The following is a 19,217-nucleotide window of genomic DNA, read 5'->3' on the forward strand; positions in this document are numbered from 1 at the left end:
TTTAGTCCTCCGGTTGAGTAGGAGCTACAGAATGCCCCAATAAACTAAGTGGAACAGGCCATGTTATCAGGGTTTGTGTCCATTTCCTGGATCTTTGCTGTAAGTGGTAAATCACAACGTTTGTTGTGGGAAGAGTTTATATTGTTTGCACATGCCACCACTTCAAACCTCTGGGCGGGAGGGAAGACAGGGAAGGGGGAAGGGTTTTGTCCCCTCAAATGACTCACTAACCACTAAATGTCTCTCCCCCTTCTCTTCCCGCTTCAGGTCCATAGACTAGTCCTGTGAACATTGAAGACCCAGCCGGCCGGCCACAGGCTGCCAACACTGCAGGTTCAGTACAGTAACAGTAGCAGTCAACCTGCAGCTGTGCCCTAGAGTAGTCATGGCATGAAATAAGCTGGGCAAGGTAAGGGAGAGGAGAGAACTTCCCTTGCTCTCCCTCTTTCATGGCGGTTCTGAGACTCAGTGTAAGTCTTTGCGTACCTTTATTCCTCCCTACTCTACTTTCGACTCTCTTTCTCTTTGACTCACATCCCATTCGTCTTTTATTGCCCTCTGGTATCGTGCAAAGAATTTTCTATGGACCGTGTAACATACATCCTCCCCACTAATGAAAAACTGGGTCTCTCTGAGAGGTAGAAGTCTACAGAACTCTGTGAAGTCTGGCAATGACCCAGTAAAGTGTACCCTGTGTTCCCGTAAAGCATGGCATCAGCAGGGGTTGGCGTTTGAAACCACGGTTTTAGAGCAGTGATGGTAATGATGTTTTATTGCATTGTTGCTAAGTTTAGATTTCCACTGATTCACTGTTAGAGGTCAACAAGTGTGGGGTGTTGATAGCACTGGTAACAAACACCAGGGGGCAGCAATGAGCTGTTTGATGTTACAGTTTTTTCCAACTGCTTACACAAGTTTTCAAAACTAATTCCCAAAACTGCACACACAAAATGCAAAATGCCTCACATCGCCTTCAAAATGTAACACTGCATTCAAAATGCCATAAACACATGTCAGAATGAAGCATTTGCATCAAATGGCAAACAATGCTTTCATAATAGTACATTTTTGGATATACCATGTAAACACTGTTCTAAATCTAAAGCTCTTTCATAGGCTTATATCTACATTTCAATACAATGTTCTACAGTGAAAGTAATCTGCTGAGAGGGGTAACAAGTACACTGTAAACACCAATGCAATGTAGAAACAGAAAATATTTATTAGGCCAAACATTACTGTTGTATACAGTAGCATACAACAAAACCATAAACATATGTAAACCAAAAGTATATTCTTTAGAATACAGTAATGAACACAATTGTGTGTGTGGGGTCCCGGGGGGGGGGGGGGGGGGGGGGGGCAGTCCAGGAATTGGTAGGGGGCAGCCACCAGTGCTAAGCTACGCTTCATCTCTTCTCCGGGCTGAGTCTGGCCACAATACTTCGTCCACATCACAAGATACGTTTTCTCTTGCCAAACATCGAGGGAAGTATCTCCTAGCATGGCGTATCCAACCTTGGACAGAGGCAACCTCTATGTCCCCTCCATTGCCTGGAGAAGCGGCATGCGGGCATAGGGTTGGCGTACACTTTCCAGCGCCAGGCTGAGAAGAATTCCTCTATGGGATTTAGAAAAGGTGAATGGGGTAGGTACAAAACTACAAATTGTGGATGGGTGGCAAATCAGTTTTGGACCAGAACAGCCCGGTGAAAACTAACATTGTCCCATAAAACCACAAATCTAGCAGGCTCCTGATCTGGATCAGGGACAAGCATTGTGTAAATTGCACCCAGAAAAGTGAGCATATGGCCGGTGTTGTATGGACCCAGTGTGGCATTGTGATGGAGGACCCCGTTTTGAGTGATGGCAGCACACATAGTTATATTACCCCCACGCTGTCCAGGGACATTGGTAATTGCCCTCTGTCCTGTTACATTTCTTCCGCGGCGCCTGGTTTTGGTGAGGTTGAAGCCAACCTCATCCACATAAATAAATTCATGGCGAATTACATGGGCATCCAGCTCCAATACTCTCTGTAACAGACAAAAGGATATACAGATGAGTAAATATGGTATGTCTGAAGTACTGGAAGTAGTGTTGCATACATACCTCTACAAAGTCATGTCGCATATTCTTGACTCTGTCAGAGTTTCTCTCAAATGGCACCTTGTAAAGTTGCTTCATCGTCACTCGGTGCCGTTGGAGGATGCGTTGTATGGTCGACAGGCTTACAGCATTGATGTTGTTAAATATGGTGTCATTATTCAAGATATGCTCTCTTATCTCTTGAATCCTAATTGCATTGTTGGCCAAAACCATATTTATAATTGCAGTCTCTTGTACATCTGTAAACAAGCGTCCTCGTCCTCCATGATGTCTTTGCCTTTCCACTCTGTACAGAATTCAAACACAGTATGTGTTCAGCATAGGAACTGTAAACAATGTACAAAAAAAGGTAGTACAGCATGATAACCAACCTCATTCATTCAATGCAGTGCAGTAAATGGATGGCTTAGGGTTACAAATGTTTATGCAATACTATGCAGTCATACGTATTTTACAGTACATTACTGTAATGCTAAAATAGTCATTAGATAGTTGCATACCTGTTCTCATTTCTGAAGGTTCGAATTATGGAAGCCACTGTAAATCGACTCAAGTTGGGCTGGACTCTCAGTCCAGCCTCTCTCATGGTCAAACCTTGTTGCCCTAATCTCATCAGAGATGGCTCTCCTTCCTTCTGTTCTTTGCCCTCGTCCTCTTCTTCCTCTTCCTCCTACTCCTCCTCTTCCAACTCTTCGTCTTTGAATTTGTCCTCGTTGTTGTTCCCTGCCTCTCCCTCCTACTCCTCTTGCTCTCTGTCCATTGTTGGCATCCATTGTTCAAAACAGGTAATCTGACCTTTGACCTATTTATAGGCCTATACTACAGTAAAGCAATGATTGGTTAGTGATCAGTTAAGAAATTAGTGTTTGTGTGACCTGGTGAATAAGTGTAGCATTTTGATTGGTTGTGTTTGGAAAAGGAAAGATCCTGAGTGATCAGTGGTCACCGGACTCAGGTGACCGCTGAGTCCGGTGCTGAGCAGGCAGACTCTCTCACTGGCATGATGTCAGACCCCAGCTCATGACTGAAGGCAGGGAGTTCTTCACTCAAAGAGAAATTACCGTGCACCTTGATCGCAGCATTTTCGGAAACGAAACTACAACTGAACAAATTGCCTGGTGACCCCTTGGCCTGTACCTCCTCCTTGCTCACCCATTGACAGGTGTGTGAGTTACAACCAGTCCTCCCTGCCCTCACGTTACACCCCCTACCTCCTCTTTCTCCTCCTCACTTTGTATGAGAAACCTTTTCCTCTGGCATGAGAGAGAGTGTGTATGTGTGTGTGTGTGTGTGTGTGTCACGCTCCTAACCTTTGACTCTATCTCGCCTCAGGCACAACATAGAAAGCCCCAAACTACACCATGTTTCATGATTAACTGTAATACCTACCGTACCTGTTCCTCAGTATTGGCATAGGGATCCTTTAGAGTGGCATTCTCTCTTCTCTCAATGCAGCTTTTTATAGGTTTGAAACCAGTTAGAAAAAGGGCACAGTTTAAGAAAATGGAAAGAGAGACTGTCTGAGAGAGAGAGAGAATCAGGTTACAACAGCCTATACCACTCTGTCAAAATAAAAAGACTCAAACGCCATGATTGTGTAATAAACCATGAAAAGTAGAGCACCTAACCTGAAATCTGGTGTTTGGAGGGTGTTTGAATGTAAACCCAATGGAAATGTTATGATACACAGAAAGGGTTTTAAAGCAGAATAGAAGTACTCTGAAACACCCAAAAGTGGTTCTTCAATCTGAATTGTTTTAAGAGTGTTATGAAAACACTTTTTGGGGGGTTCAAGTACATGTAAACCAAAAACAACAACAACAGAAAATTCACTCACAACCACACAGCCACACTGTAAAAAAAAATTCTGGGGTGAATAAAAAAATGAAAATAAAACATAGACTTAATAAAAAGTTTTGTAAATTGTTTCAATAATTTGTCAATTTTATTTGACCCAAAAATGTAATAATAAATCAAATTGAATATGTTGCTCAAAATGTAAGTATATTTTACGAGGATAACCATAGATAGAGAAAATTGAGTGGTTGAACTCAAGTCTGGTTTTTATCTCCTTGCACTTCCTATCTTGAATGGCTCTGTTTTTAGAGTACTGTGGGTAATTCAACATTTTTTGAATTTATGATTATTTTACACAATGAAAACCGTGAGACAAAATTATGTTCAATGATGAAACGACCCATTCCCACGTCACCAACAATTAAAGGTAGACACAGAGTTATGACGTAGGTGCAGAAAGTAAACAGCATATAGGGTCAATTTCCACAACAGCTAAGAGTGTTGAAGTGCAAGGCTCAACTTCTCCTCTGTTTTGGTACTCTAGCTACCACGATGTGAACAGCGTGAAGCGAATCCCTACAAATGCGCAGGTAGTCTGTGTGACTGTGTGAGAGTGTAGTCTTGCATCTTGCTCATCTCAATATCTGTGATGTTGTTTGTGGCAACGCCATTTCGCTGAGTTTACCTTTAATGTTACAGGTAAATACACTACCCTGCAATACCTGCTGTAAAACTGTTAGTTACTGTTGGGGGATTGAGTACTGTGCTCAACAATGCCTGTCAAAATGGGTTAAACTGGCAAATGATCAGATACATACATCCATGTTAAACATTAAAATAGACCAGAAGAAGTGATCTAATTCTGCACTAGACACAATTTGAAACACCATTATAGTGTTTAGAAGCTATAGCGAGGAAACAACATCAAAAGAGAAGGGATCTAATTCTGCACTACACAGGACTCAAAACACCAAAATAGTGTTTAAAACCTTTTCCGTAGTGCTCTCAGTCCCTGGCAAGGTGTTGCACAACACTTGATTAAGTGTTATTACAACACACTATGTAATGTTTCAAAACATATCAGGATGATGTGTTTCAATACTTCAGAGAAGTTAAGGTTTGGTCTCCTTCACGTTGATGGCAGCTCAGTTACCAGTAGTTTTGGTGTTACAAAGCACTTCATTTTAACAGTGTACATCCCATTCCTCCTGCATCCTCCTGCATCCTGCTCACATCTACTAATGGGGGCCTGTTCGGCCCGCCTTTTCCTGTCTGTTGTCCACGATCAGCTCCTTTGTCTTGCTCACATTGAGGGAGAGGTTGTTATCCTGGCACCACACTGCCAGGTCTCTGGCTGTCTCATCGTTGTCGGTGATCAGGCCTACCACTGTTGTGTCATCAGCAAACTTAACGATGGTGTTGGAGTCATGTTTGGCCACGCAGTCATGGTTGAACAGGGAGTACAGGAGGGGACTAAGCACACACCCCTGAGGGGCCCCAGTGTTTAGGATCAGCGTGTAGACATGCTGTTGCCTACCCTTACTACCCGGCCTGTAAGGAAGTCCAGGATCCAGTTGCAGAGGGAGGTGTTTAGTCCCAGGGTCCTTAGCTTAGTGATGAGCTTCGTGGGCACTATGTTGTTGAACGCTGAGCTGTAGTCAATGAACAGCATTTTCTCATAGGTGTTCCTTTTGTCCAGGTAGGAAAGGGCAGTGTGGAGTGCGATTGCATCATCTGTGGATCTGTTGGGGCGGTATGCGAATTGGAGTGGGTCTAGGGTATCCGGGAGGATGCTGTTGATGTATATCTGACATGGTACAGGTGTTTTCTTTTTGGTAAGCCCATAAATAGGTGTGTGAAGTGTAAACTTTTGTTTTAAAATAGATTTGTTTAAGACAACTAAGAAACACTCTGTGTGACCCTGACTTAGCCCACTGCAGTAAAAGGTTAAAACAGTTACAGAGTTGAATGGCAGTGATAGTGGAAAACTGGATCAAGAACATTGTAGTTACTCCACAATACTAACTCAATGTCACAGTGAAAAGAAGGAAGCCTGTACAGAATACAAATATTCCAAAAGGTACTTTGATGTCGCATTACACCAGATTTTGGAAAGGCTGTCATCTATCTTCTCAGACAAGTGAGGTTGGATGAAAGAGAATCAGCCACTATGCTGTTGACAGTCTCAGCTTCCAGTGTTGGGGAATCTACTCTGAAAATATAGTTTACCAAGCTACCAATTACTTCATACTGGAAGAAGTTAAGCTACACTAAAGTTACCCTTAAGAAAAATATAGTTTACAAAACTAAAGTACTTTAAAAAAGTAGTTCACTTCATCCAAACTACTAAAATTATCATATGTAAATCTGAAATATCATATACCTCAAATTGCAAAAACAGATCACTAAAGCACTAAAGTAAAACTGCCAATTTCTTTTTAAAGAAATTAACTTTATGTCCTGAATACAAAATGGTATGTTTGGGGCAAATCCAACACAACAAATCACTGCGCACCACTCTTCATATTTTCAAGCATGGTGGTGGCTGCATCATGTTATGGGTATGCTTGTCATCAGCAAGAGCTAGGGAGTTTTTTGGGGATCAAAAGAAATGGAATAGCTAAGCACAGGCAAAATCCTAGAGGAAAACCTGGTTTAGTCTGCTTTCCAACAGACACATGGAGACAAATTCACCTTTCAGCAGGACAATAACCTAACACAAGACCAAATATACGATGGAGTTGCTTAACAAGATAACATTGGGCCTCCCGAGTGGCGCAGCAGTCTAAGGCACTGCATCGCGGTGCTTGAGCCATCCCTACAGACCCGGGTTTGATCCCAGGCTGTGTCACAGCGATGGGACAAGACTGTAACTACCAATTGGATATCAAGAAAAAGTTGTAAAAAAGACAACATTGAATGTTCCTGAGTGGCCTAGTTACAGTTTTGTGTGTGGATGGGTGACAAAAATTCAAAATTATCTGTAAAATGTGTAGAATGGCATGATTAGATGTAAAACTGCAATTCTTTCTCTCTGCCCACTTGCAATATTTGTAGAATTGCAGGAAATTTGCTTTAGAAATGAAAAATTCTCTCAGCCACATTTAAAAATGTGTAGAACAGCACGAGATTATATATAAAATTGATAATTTTTCTCTCTGCCCCATGGCAATATGTGTAGAACTCCCCAGATAATGTAGCATATGAACAGGTCATAAGCCAGGCTTTCCCCAAACTCGGGACCCCAAGAGGTGTACGTTTAGTTTAACCTAGCACTACACAGCTGATTCAAATAATCATCAAGCTTTGATCACTTGAATCAGCTGTGTAGTGTTAAGGCAAAAACCAAAACATGCACCCCTTGGGGTACGAGGGTTAGGGTTAGGGTTAGAAAAGCTGTCAAATATAGAATTACAGGAAATTCGCTTTAAAACAGCAATATTTTCTCTCAGCCTCATGGCAAAATGTCTAAAATAGCATGAGATTAGCTATAAAACTGCTAATTGTTCTCTTTGCCGCAGGGCAAAATGTGTACAATTATAGGAAGTCAGCTGTTTCCCCTTGCACAGACTATACGGGGGCTCCGCGAAACTACTGTATGCCACTGACGTTCTCCCTATATCCTTAGTGGTCACATGAACAAAGAGTCGAACACGCACGCACACACGCTGTCATGATCGTCGTAATGATTGGACCAAGGCGCAGTGTGAGTAGCGTTCCACATCTTTATTATAACGTGAAACTTAAGCAAAATAGAAAAAAACAATAAATGATCAAACGAAACGTGAAGACAGTGAAGTGCAAATAGGCACCTACACAAAAACAAAATCCCACAAACACAGGTGGGAAAAATAACTACTTAAATATGATCCCCAATTAGAGACAACGATTACCAGCTGCCTCTAATTGGGAATCATACAAAACACCAACATAGAAAAAGAAACTAGAACACAACATAGAAATAAACAACATAGAACACCCCCAGTCACGCCCTGACCTACTATACCATAGAGAACCAAGGGCTCTCTATGGTCAGGGCGTGACACACGCCCCCCCCCCCCCCCCCCCCCCCACCCACACACACACACACACACACACACACACACACACACACACACACACACACACACACACACACACACACGAGACAAGGAGATAGATAGACAAACATCTTTATCTACGGCTGTTTGAAAAGGACATCAAGATCACTTTTCAGAATTCTAATTTTACAGTGACTATGGGCAGACTTTCCCGATATTACCTACCACAGAAAAATACCCTTTAGGCTGAATTAGTGCATGTATCCTGTTGTTTTCAAACTGGATATCTGTTTGAAATTATCTTCTTTAAACCACTTAAACACATTAAGACAATTAATGTAAACAGCTGACTACCTCAGGGCATGGGCTTCTCATAAAGTCACAAAAGTAAATTTACCTTTTGAATGTCATTTACTGTAAATCCCCAAATAATATTCTGTATTTGTTGTGCAAGGAGCAAAAAGTCTAGAATCTAGACATCTACTTGGATAACAAACTTTGGATATTTTTTTATAGTATTTCCAAACCAAATGTTTCTCTCTCAATGACATGCATTGGCTCACACTAGAGTTGTTACTTTGTTGTCCTTCTTGAAAAGTCTGAATATTAGTTTGTTGTATTTCAAAACCATAAAAGTTTCTCACTTTAGCTCACACCATAATTTCACTGGGTCACTGTTTACATGTATTGATCCCCCATTCATTGTCCTATGCCATTTGGTCCCCCAAGTTTCTGAGTAAATTGTTGGACATAAAACACTAAAAACTCCAAGTCATTTTAATTTTGGAAATCTCTTCCAAAGTACTCCCACGCATAATAGAGAGATATATGTGATCGTATACAAATGTAAGCAAGGTTTGAAATAATTATGTTTTAGTCAAATATGCAGTACCAGTCAAAAGTTTGGCATTCTGTCAACCAGCTTCACCTGGAATGCTTTTCCAACAGTCTTGAAGGATGTCCCACATATGTTGAGCACTTGTTGGCTGCTTTTGCTTCACTCTGCGGTCCAACTCATCCCAAACCGTCTCATTTGGGTTGAGGTCGGGTGATTGTGGACGCCAGGTCATCTGATGCAGTACCCCATCACTCTCCTTCTTTGTTAAATAGCCCTTACACAGCCTGGAGGTGTGTTGGATCATTGTCCTTTGAAAAACAAAGGATAGTCCCACTAAGTGCAAATCAGATGGGATGGTGTATTGCTGCAGAATGCTGTGGTAGCCATGCTGGTTAAGTGTGTCTTGAATTCTAAATATATCACCAACACTGTCACCAGCAAAGCATCCCCACACCATCACACCTCCTCCTCCACTTTCCACCTCTACTTTGCATCTCACAAAGACAAAGTGGTTAGAACCAAAAATCTCAAATTTGGACTCATCAGACCAAATTACAGATTTCTACCAGTCTAATGTCCATTGCTTGTGTTTCTTGCCCCAAGCATGTCTCTTATTATTGGTGTCCTTTAGTAGTGGTTTCTATGCAGCAATTCGACCATGAAGGCCTGATTCAAGCAGTCTCCTCTGAACAGTTGATGTTGAGATGTGTCTGTTACTCTGTAAAGCATTTATTTGGGCTGCAATCTGAGGTGCAGTTAACTCGAATAAACTTATCCTGTGCAGCAGAGGTAACTCTGGGTCTTCCATTCCTTTGGTGGTCTTCATGAGAGCTAGTTTCATCATAGTGCTTGATGGTTTTTCTGGATTGAGTGACCTTCATGTCTTTAAGTAATAATGGACTGTCATTTATCTTTGCTTATTTGAGCTGTTCTTGCCATAATATGGACTTGGTCTTTTACCAAATAGGGCTATCTTCTGTATACCACCCCTACCTTGTCACAATACAACTGATTGTCTCAAATGCATTAAGAAGGAAATACATTCCACAAATTAACTTTTAACAAGGCACACCTGTTAGTTGAAATGCATTCCAGGTGACTTCCTCATGAAGTTGGTTGAGAGAATGCCAAGAGTGTGCAAAGCTGTCATGAAGGAAAAGGGCAGCTACTTTGAAGAATCTAAAATCTAAAATATATTTTGATTTGTTTTACACTTTTTTGGTTACTACATGATTCCATATGTGTTATTTGATGTCCTCACTATTATTCTACAATGTAGAAAATAGTAAAAATAAAGAAAAACCCTTGAATGAGCAGGTGTGTCCAAACTTTTGACTGGTACTGTATTTGTTTAGGCTTCTTGCTGTCCATTTTTAGTCAACAAATTATTTGGAATTATGTTCCGGCAACCAGACCATCCGTTAAAAAAAAAAAAAACAGCCTATGGCTGAATCTAGTTGATGATCTCTCTCTCTCTCATGCCTTCAGTAGGGCCGTGCAGGAGGTGCGGTTATGTCATGAGGTTACGTGATGGACCATATTTTGGGCCCTGCAGCTGTGAGCCTGTGTCTGCAGAAATGTGAGTTGATGAGCATGTGTTGGAGCCACACTCCTAGCTGCTGATGCCGAGATAAAGAGCAGCGACTTTGTGCGTCACTCTCTTGTCATGGAGCTTTGAATACTATCTGCTGTCTTTCAAGCAGACCCAAACACTGGGGAGAGCTAGAGGAACCCCTGGGAGGGCTCCATCTAGATAGCCAGCTCAGGCACATACTGATACTCATCTCTAGCTGGTCTTTGTGTATGTAGGGAGAGGAGAGGAAACTCTTCCCTTGCTCTACCTCTTTCATGATGGTTCTGAGACTCAGTGTAAGTCTTTGCATACCTTTATCCCTCCCAACTATCCTTTGTACACAGTCTCTCTCGCTCTCGCTCTCTCTCTCTCTCTCTCTCTCTCTCTCTCTCTCTCGCTCTCTTTCTCTGTGTGTCTTTGGGTGAGGCTCCAGAGTTGAAAGCAATGCCTGGAGGAGATTTAGATTCAGACACTCCCCTGTCTGTGCTGCTGGCTCTCTCTTTACTATTCTGCCAAAGTTAAGAAGTGCAATACATTTTTATTTAATGATCATTGATATCTTCCTTTTTTCAGTTGGTCATTGTTTTCTCTGTCTGTAGATACCTGCATACATGGCTGACTCTGAGTCAGTTGAAAACAACACTATGCGGACATTGGAGATCAAGGCATTTCCCCTTTGACATGCCTGGCTCTCCCCCTCACTCTCTCTCCTACGCCTTTCATTACATTAGCCTGCGATATTACACAGCAGGCGGGATAGCCTACCTGTCTGTTTTTCCTATATGACCAAACGTCTTGAAAGCCTTCGTCTGAGACAGATGAGGAAATGAGACTGACTAGGTCTCTCGTAATTTCTTCTTCAGAGAGCCCCGGTGTATAAGGTGAGCATCCTGTTATATTCATTCTCTCAGATATGATCCAGTTGTGATATCTTAGAACCCACCTACCACCTCCCTTAGCTTAAGACCCCTCAGTCAGTTAGTGCCAATAAAGGGTAGACTTGATAATACAGGGGGTCATATATGCCACATCTGAGAGCCATGAGTCCTCATGGGAGTATGTCACACACACACACACTGACACACATACACGTGCCCATGCACACACGTGCGTACATGTACACACCTACACACACACACGCACACATACCCCGGTTCAGATCTGAAAGCTGTGATTCCTCATGGGGGTGTCTGAACAGAGAGAATGTCAGAGGTCAGCGAGTCCCTCATCTTCTTCTCTCTGTCTTTTGTTGTGATCTCTTCCAACAGCTTTAGTGATTAACCAAAGGTACTTTGATGTCGCGTTACACAAGATTTTGGAAAGGCTGTCATCTATCTTCTCAGACAAGTGAGGTTGGATGAAAGAGAATCAGCCACTATGCTGTTGACAGTCTCAGCTTCCAGTGTTGGGGAATCTACTCTGAAAATATAGTTTACCAAGCTACCAATTACTTCATACTGGAAGAAGTTAAGCTACACTAAAGTTACCCTTAAGAAAAATATAGTTTACTAAACTAAAGTACTTTAAAAAAGTAGTTCACTTCATCCAAACTACTAAAATTATCATATGTAAATCTGAAATATCATAGACCTCAAATTGCAAAAACAGATCACTTTTAGCTAATTAAACAAAAAAACTAATGTTTCAAGTGAAATTAGGCAGGACTGATGTGCAAAAATGTTTGGGTGAAGTTAGTTAGCTACACCACTACACAGCCTGGCCATATTTTACGTATTTCTGAGCACCTCCAAGACGTATGGTACCTACTAATGGTCTAGCTACTTCAGACATAAATGAAAGTAGGGAGGTTGGTCTGGGAGGATGGTTGGGTGTAATGCCAGCCCGTCTAGCAATACAAAGGTTGCAGGTTACATGTTCGAGTCACGTCGTGTCACGTTCATTGTTTCTCAAACTCCTTGTCATATATCAGCCAAGGCGCAGCGTGCCGGTAATTCCACATTCTTTATTGGAGAAAACCGAACAAAACAATAAACAGGTAAACAGACAGAAACGTGATGCAACTGTGGCGCACACAAAACACTCATAGAAATTATAATTACCCACAAACACAGGTGGGGAAAAGGCTGCCTAAGTATGATTCCCAATCAGAGACAATGATAGACAGCTGCCTCTGATTAGGAACCATACTCGGCCAAACAAAGAAATACACAACATAGAATGCCACCCCACATCACACCCTGACCTAACCAAAATAGAGGAAAAAAAACGTCTCTCTCAGGTCAGGGCGTGACACGTCGAGGACAATGGTAGCATTTTACCTAACCCTTCCCCTAACCCTTATTCTAAACTTAACCCAAAATCACCTAACCTGCTACGTAAATTCACCTAACCTTTGTTGTTTTAGTTCCTTTAACCTTTCATGTAAATGATCCTAAACTTTGTCGTTAGTTCACCTTACCATCAATGTCAATTTTCCTTGTAATTCTCTTTTGTTGTTACAACGCAACAAGCAACCTGGTCTCAGAGTAAGATGTATAATACTATACGTCCTCCAAGCAGTATGATAAGTTACTTTATCCAATTCACATGCTATTGCATGACCGGGTAAGAAGTAAGATATTATACGACCTCTATTCCATTCATAATGTAACCTAACATAAGATATCATACAGATTTACATATAGAATACTACGAATTGCCCAGAAACTACATTGCGCTACATGGCAAAAAACTACTCAAAACACTACCTAGATTTATTTTAGTTACAGTGCCTTCGGAAAGTATTCAGACCCCTTGAGTTTTTCCACATTTTGTTATGTTACAGCCTTATTTTAAAATGTATTAAATTGTTTTTTCCCCTCATCAATCTACACACAGTACCCCATAATGACAAAGCAAAAACAGGTGTTTATAAATTTTGGCAAATTTATTACAAATAAAAAACTGAAATATTACATTTACATAAGTATTCAGAACCTTTACTCAATACTTTGTTGAAGCACATTTGGCAGCGCTTACAGCATCGAATCTTCTTGGGTATGATGCTACAAACTTGGCAAACCTTTATTTGGGGAGTTTCTCCCTTTCTTCTCTGCAGATCCTCTCAAGCTCTGTCAGGTTGGATGGGGATTGTTGCTGCACAGCTATTTTCAGGTCTCTCCAGAGATTTTCAATCTGGTTCAAGTCCGGGCTCTGGCTGGCCCACTCAAAGACATTCAGAGAATTGTCCCAAAGCCACTCCTGAGTTATCTTGGCTGTGTGCTTACATGCTGACCAGATCGGAGGCGTTGCGTGTGTGAGTGTAGCAAAATAAATATAAACATACATGTTATCCTCATTGGTTTTTAGAAGCATATACCCACGTGGGTGACTGAAAGACGAACTGAGGTCCACACTCCAGTCAGTTGTGGTAATATAACTAAACGTTAGTTGCCAACTGCCATATCAAGTCCAAAGAAGAAGAAGAAGCCTGAAGTAAGGAGGAGAGATTACTAGAAACGAACTCGTTTGACCGTTTTATCTGTGGATTAATTGTCGGAGTAGAGAACCTTGTGCATTTCAGGTAAAATAACAACCCATTGTTTATATCCCATGACAAATTAGCTAGCAACAGCAAGCTAGCTATCTAAATTGCCATAAATGTTTAATACTTTTCGACTTGTCCCCAAATTAGAGTTTGTTTTATTACTTTAACCTGCGTGTCCTGATTGCGTCTGATGTGGGTGGACAAAATCAACTTGCGCGCGATGGCACATGTTGACACACGTGGGTGTGCGATCTGATCAGCATGAACATTCGCCCCAGTCTGAGGTCCTGAGTGCTCTGGAGAAAGTTTTCATCAAGGATCTCTCTGTACTTTGTTCCGTTCATGTTCGTTTTGATCCTGACTAGTCTCCCAGGCCCTGCCACTGAAAAACATCCCCACGGCATGATGCTGCCACAACCATTTTTCACCATACAGATGGCGCCAGGTTTCCTCTAGATGTGACACTTGGCATTCAGGCCAAAGAGTTCAATCTTGGTTTCATCAGACCAGAGAATCTTGTTTCTCATGGTCTGATAGTTTTGGCAAACTTCAAGCAGGCTGTCATGTGCCTTTTACTGAGGAGTGGCTTCCATCTGGCCACTCTACCATATTGGTGGAGTGCTGCAGAGATGGTTGTGCAGAGATGGTTGTCCTTCTGGAAGGTTCTCCAATCTCCACAGAGGAACTCTGGAGCTCTGCCAGAGTGACCATCGGGTTCTTGGTCACCTCCCTGGCTTCCATCTGGCCACTCTACCATATTGGTGGAGTGCTGCAGAGATGGTTGTGCAGAGATGGTTGTCCTTCTGGAAGGTTCTCCAATCTCCACAGAGGAACTCTGGAGCTCTGCCAGTGACCATCGGGTTCTTGGTCACCTCCCTGACCAAGGCTCTTCTCCCTTGATTGCTCAGTTTGGCCAGGCGGCCAGCTCTAGGAAGAGTCTTGGTGGTTCCAAACTTCTTCCATTTAAGAATGATGGAGGCCTCTGTGTTCTTGGGGACCTTCAATGCTGCAGAAAGTTTTCGGTACCCTTCCCCATATTTGTTCCTCCACACAATCCTGTCTCGGGGCTCTACGGACATTTTCTTCGACCTCATGGTTTGGTTTTTGCTCTGACATGCACTGTCAACTATGGGACCTTATATAGACAGGTGTGTGCCTTTCCAAATCATTTCCAATCAATTGAATTTACCACAGGTGGACTCCAATAAAGTTGTAGAAAAATCTCAAGGATGATCAATGGAAACAGGATGCACCTGAGCTCAATTTCAAATCTCATAGCAAGGGGTCTGACTACTTTTTAAAAATATATTCGCAAAATTTTCAAAAAACCTGTTTCCACTTTGTCATTTTGGGGTATTGTGTGTAGATTGATGAGGGAGAAATGAGTTAATCCATTTTAGAATAAGGCTGTAACATAACAAAATGTGGAAAAAGTCAATAATTTCAGAATAATTTCTGATTGCACAGTATGTTGAAAGCACAGGGCACATTTGTAAAAGAGACCTAAGTCTCAATATGTCTTCCCTGTCAAAATAAAGGTTCAATTAAATAACACATTTAATCACTTAGTGGCTAGTGGCTTTACCAACTCTGTGGATTGTCTGCCTTGAGATTGAAAGGTTGGGAGTTTGATTCCCGGCCGAGTCATACCAAAGACTCTGAAAATGGGACCCGAAGCGTCCTGTTCACGGGGTGTACTTGTACATCAAGCTGCCTCACGCTACAGAAACAGGAGATAGGCTTCTGCTCTCATGAGCCATTCTGTCTCGTGCAAGGCTACTTACTTTACTTAATAGCAGTTTTATAGAGAATATATTTAAAAAATATATTACTGAACATAAATATAAACGCATCATGCAACAATTTCAATGATTTTACTGAGTTACAGTTCATATAAGTATATCAGTCAACTAAATAAATAAATGAGGCTCTAATCTATGGATTTCACATGACTGGGCAGTGGTGCAGCCATGGTTGGACCTGGGAGGGCATACAGTAGGCCCACCCACTGGGGAGCCAGGCCCAGCCAATCAGAATATGTTTTTCCCCAGAAAAGGGCTTTATTACAGACAGAAGTACTCCTCAGTTTCATTAGCTGTCCAGGTGGCTGGTCTCAGATGATTCCGCAGGCGAAGAAGCCGGATGTGGAGGCCCTGGGCTGGAGTGGTTACACAGGGTCTGTAGTTGTGAGGCCGGTTGGACATTCTGCCAAATTCTCTAAAATGGCTTTAGAGGCAGCTTGTGATAGAGATATTGACATTCAGTTATCTGGCAACAGCTCTGGTGGACGTTCCTACAGTCAGCATGCCAGTTGCATGCTTTCTCAAAACTTGAGACATGTGACATTGTGTTGGGTGACAAAACAGCACATTTTAGAGTGACCTTTAATTGTCCCCAGCATAAGGTGCACATGTGTAATGATCATGCTGTTTAATCAGCATCTTGATATGCCGCACCTGTCAGGTGGATAGATTATCTTGGCAAAGGAGAAATGCTCACTAACAGGGATGTAAACACATTTGTGCACAAAATTGGAGAGAAATAATAATTTTGTGCATATGGAACATTTCTGGGATCTTTTACTTTAGCTGATGAAACATGGGACCAACACTTTGCGTTTACTTGTAGCGGTTATATTTTTGTTCAGTATAAATTGCACTCTATTCCCTGCAGTGTACTATATTTGACCACAGCCCTATGGACCTTGGAATGGAAGATTTATACTGTTGACCAAGCTACCCAGATACAGTAGCTGGCCTACCTTCTATTATGACTACGAGCTTAATTAATGACAGTAAATCCCATTATAGCGGTACCAGAGTCTAGACAGACTGCATGATCTCCCTACTCTTCACAGCCTCCAAGCTGTGACTCCATGATGACAAATAACCTCCTTAGTGTCTGATAGCAACATCTGTGTGTGTGTGTTAGCGCGTGTGCGTCCGGCCGTGCGTGCATGTGTGACTGCGCATCACTCACTCAAACAGCAGTTCTACCGTCAACCAAAGCTTAATCCCACAAAAATAAAATCACTGCTATAATCTGTGCGGAACATCAGCCGGCTGCTGGCCAGACAGAGATTGGTAATCTTTCTAAAAATACTATGAATGACTGCTAAGCTGTTTCATATTCTGGTATTTATGTATGCATTTACTGGATTTTGTTGCACTTTCATTTTTCTGCTTTCCAGGCCCTTGTTTCTGAGCAAAGCTGATTGATTTGTATTTTGGAAAGTCTGGTTTATGAGGAAGACAATGTTCCAGATGGGAACACGTGGATTAAATAGAACATGTTTGTTCCTCCAAACTGAGGGCAATGGGGCTGTCCTTATGATGAGCACAAACAATCATCTCAACTATTAAAGTACACCAAAAAAGTACACAACCATACTCAATTTAGAGTACTCTAAAAACAGTACTCATGCCGGCAGCATATCACCCTGCATCTCACTGCTGGCTTGCTTCTGAAGCTTCTGAAGCTATGGTCGGTTCCTGGATGGGACAATAGATGCTGCTGGAAGTGATGTTGGAGGTCCTCTAGTCTAAGGAGATCCCAATGTTCCTGAGCAGTGAAGGGGACATTGCCCTGCAAAGGGTGCTATCTTTCTGATGGGACGTAAGAATGGGTGTCCAGACTTTCTGTGGTTACTAAAGATCCCATTGCACTTATCATAGGAAGATCACATTGCAATTAACCCCTGGCTAAACTCCCAATCTCCAGCTTCCAATTGGATCTTTAATTTCCTCTCCTCTCCCCTGTAACTCTTCCCCAGGTCATTGAAATAAAAGAGAATATGTTCTCAGTCAACTTACCTCGTAAAATATGGGTAAATAAGTTCAATTTGGTGCTGGTCATTTTAATGTAACATTTTATAGCCAATATTCTACGAGGAGCCAGGCCATCTTAAGCACTGACAACACATGGTGATGTAGGCTACAGATGCAGTCAGGTCAAAATATCTCACAACATAACAAGTAGGCCTAAAGTATTTATATTCTTTACATGTTTATGATTTTGCTATTCATCACCATGCTTTGTTTGATTGATAGCTGAGAACAGACTGAAAGGGTACCCCTGGCCCTCGATTATTATCCAGATGCCTTTAGGGTGTTTACATTGCAGAATACTAAATTAAGTATCACCACTTTATTTGCAGAACGGGACTGAAGAGAGAGATCTGGCCAGCTGCCAGGGGTGGGCTCTTATTGCAATGTTGTCATAGCTCCATCTTCACCTGCCATCTATTGGCCCTGTATTCGATAGTGGGGTAGAGCTACAGTGTTCCTCAGTATTTCTGAGTGTTTTTTAGTGTTTCTCATCTACAACAGGGAGATCAATTAAAATGTAGCCTTAGGCAGTTTGACTACTTTTGACCTCTCTGTCCCCGAGAGGTTCTAAGGTTCTACGTATTACATACACAGATTGAGATCATTGTGAGGGGTGTTCTTCAGTGGTTTTGCATGGGAATTGGGCATCCTGGGAAAATGTTGGCAGAGGTTGCAACAGTAACCAAGGGGGCATGGCTTAGCGAATGGTAAATTATGTTCCAATAACTGTGTTCTTTCTCTGCTCTGCTCCAATGGTACAAGAGGCCAAAAGGTCTTCCCTGCAGAGAACCAGCGCCCAGCTTATATCTCCCCATAATGTGATTTGGCCACTCATCCCATTGTGTTTCCCTGTCGTATCGATAACATGTGAACTATAAAGGTATTGTCCCAGGTTTTAGTCATGACACGCTGCATATTTCGGATTTCTATAACTCTGCAACTCCTCTGAGAGATGTGTCATGCTAGTGTGTGTTACCTCCCTGAGGACATTGGGGTATCACTACACCAACACTAGGCTGAGTCGACACAGCCCAGTTTATGTTCTATCCACAAAACAGTTCATGCGTTTCAAATGGAACCCTATTCCCTATATAGTGCACTACTTTTGACCAGAACCCTATGGGCCTTTATGGGCTCTGGTCAACAGTAGTGCACTATATAGGGAATAGGGTGCCATTTGGGGCACAAACAGTGTTATGCAAACAGTGTTATACAATGTAGGCTTATGTTTTTGACATCTATCTTTCATTGCAGGAGAGGAGAGGAGCCTGAATCTGTGCCCTCTATGAATGGAATCGGTCACTTCCCAGCTAGCACATAACATTCAGAGAACCATATGTTTCTTAGAGCAGGGTTTCTTGAACTATGGGTCAGGATCCAAAGCGGGCCCTGGGCATGTGAGAGGAGCGTCGTGAGTTATGAGAATACATCTATAATCAAACACTATTTCTTCTTAATTTGGGTCGTTGGAGGACGGTCAATTTCTCATTTGGGTCCCGAGCTGAAAAGGTTTAAGAACCCCTGTCTTGGAGCTTGGTGAGAGAGT

Source organism: Salmo salar, chromosome 25, assembly GCF_965601325.2.
Source record: "Salmo salar chromosome 25, fSalSal1, whole genome shotgun sequence".
Lineage (NCBI taxonomy): Eukaryota > Metazoa > Chordata > Actinopteri > Salmoniformes > Salmonidae > Salmo > Salmo salar.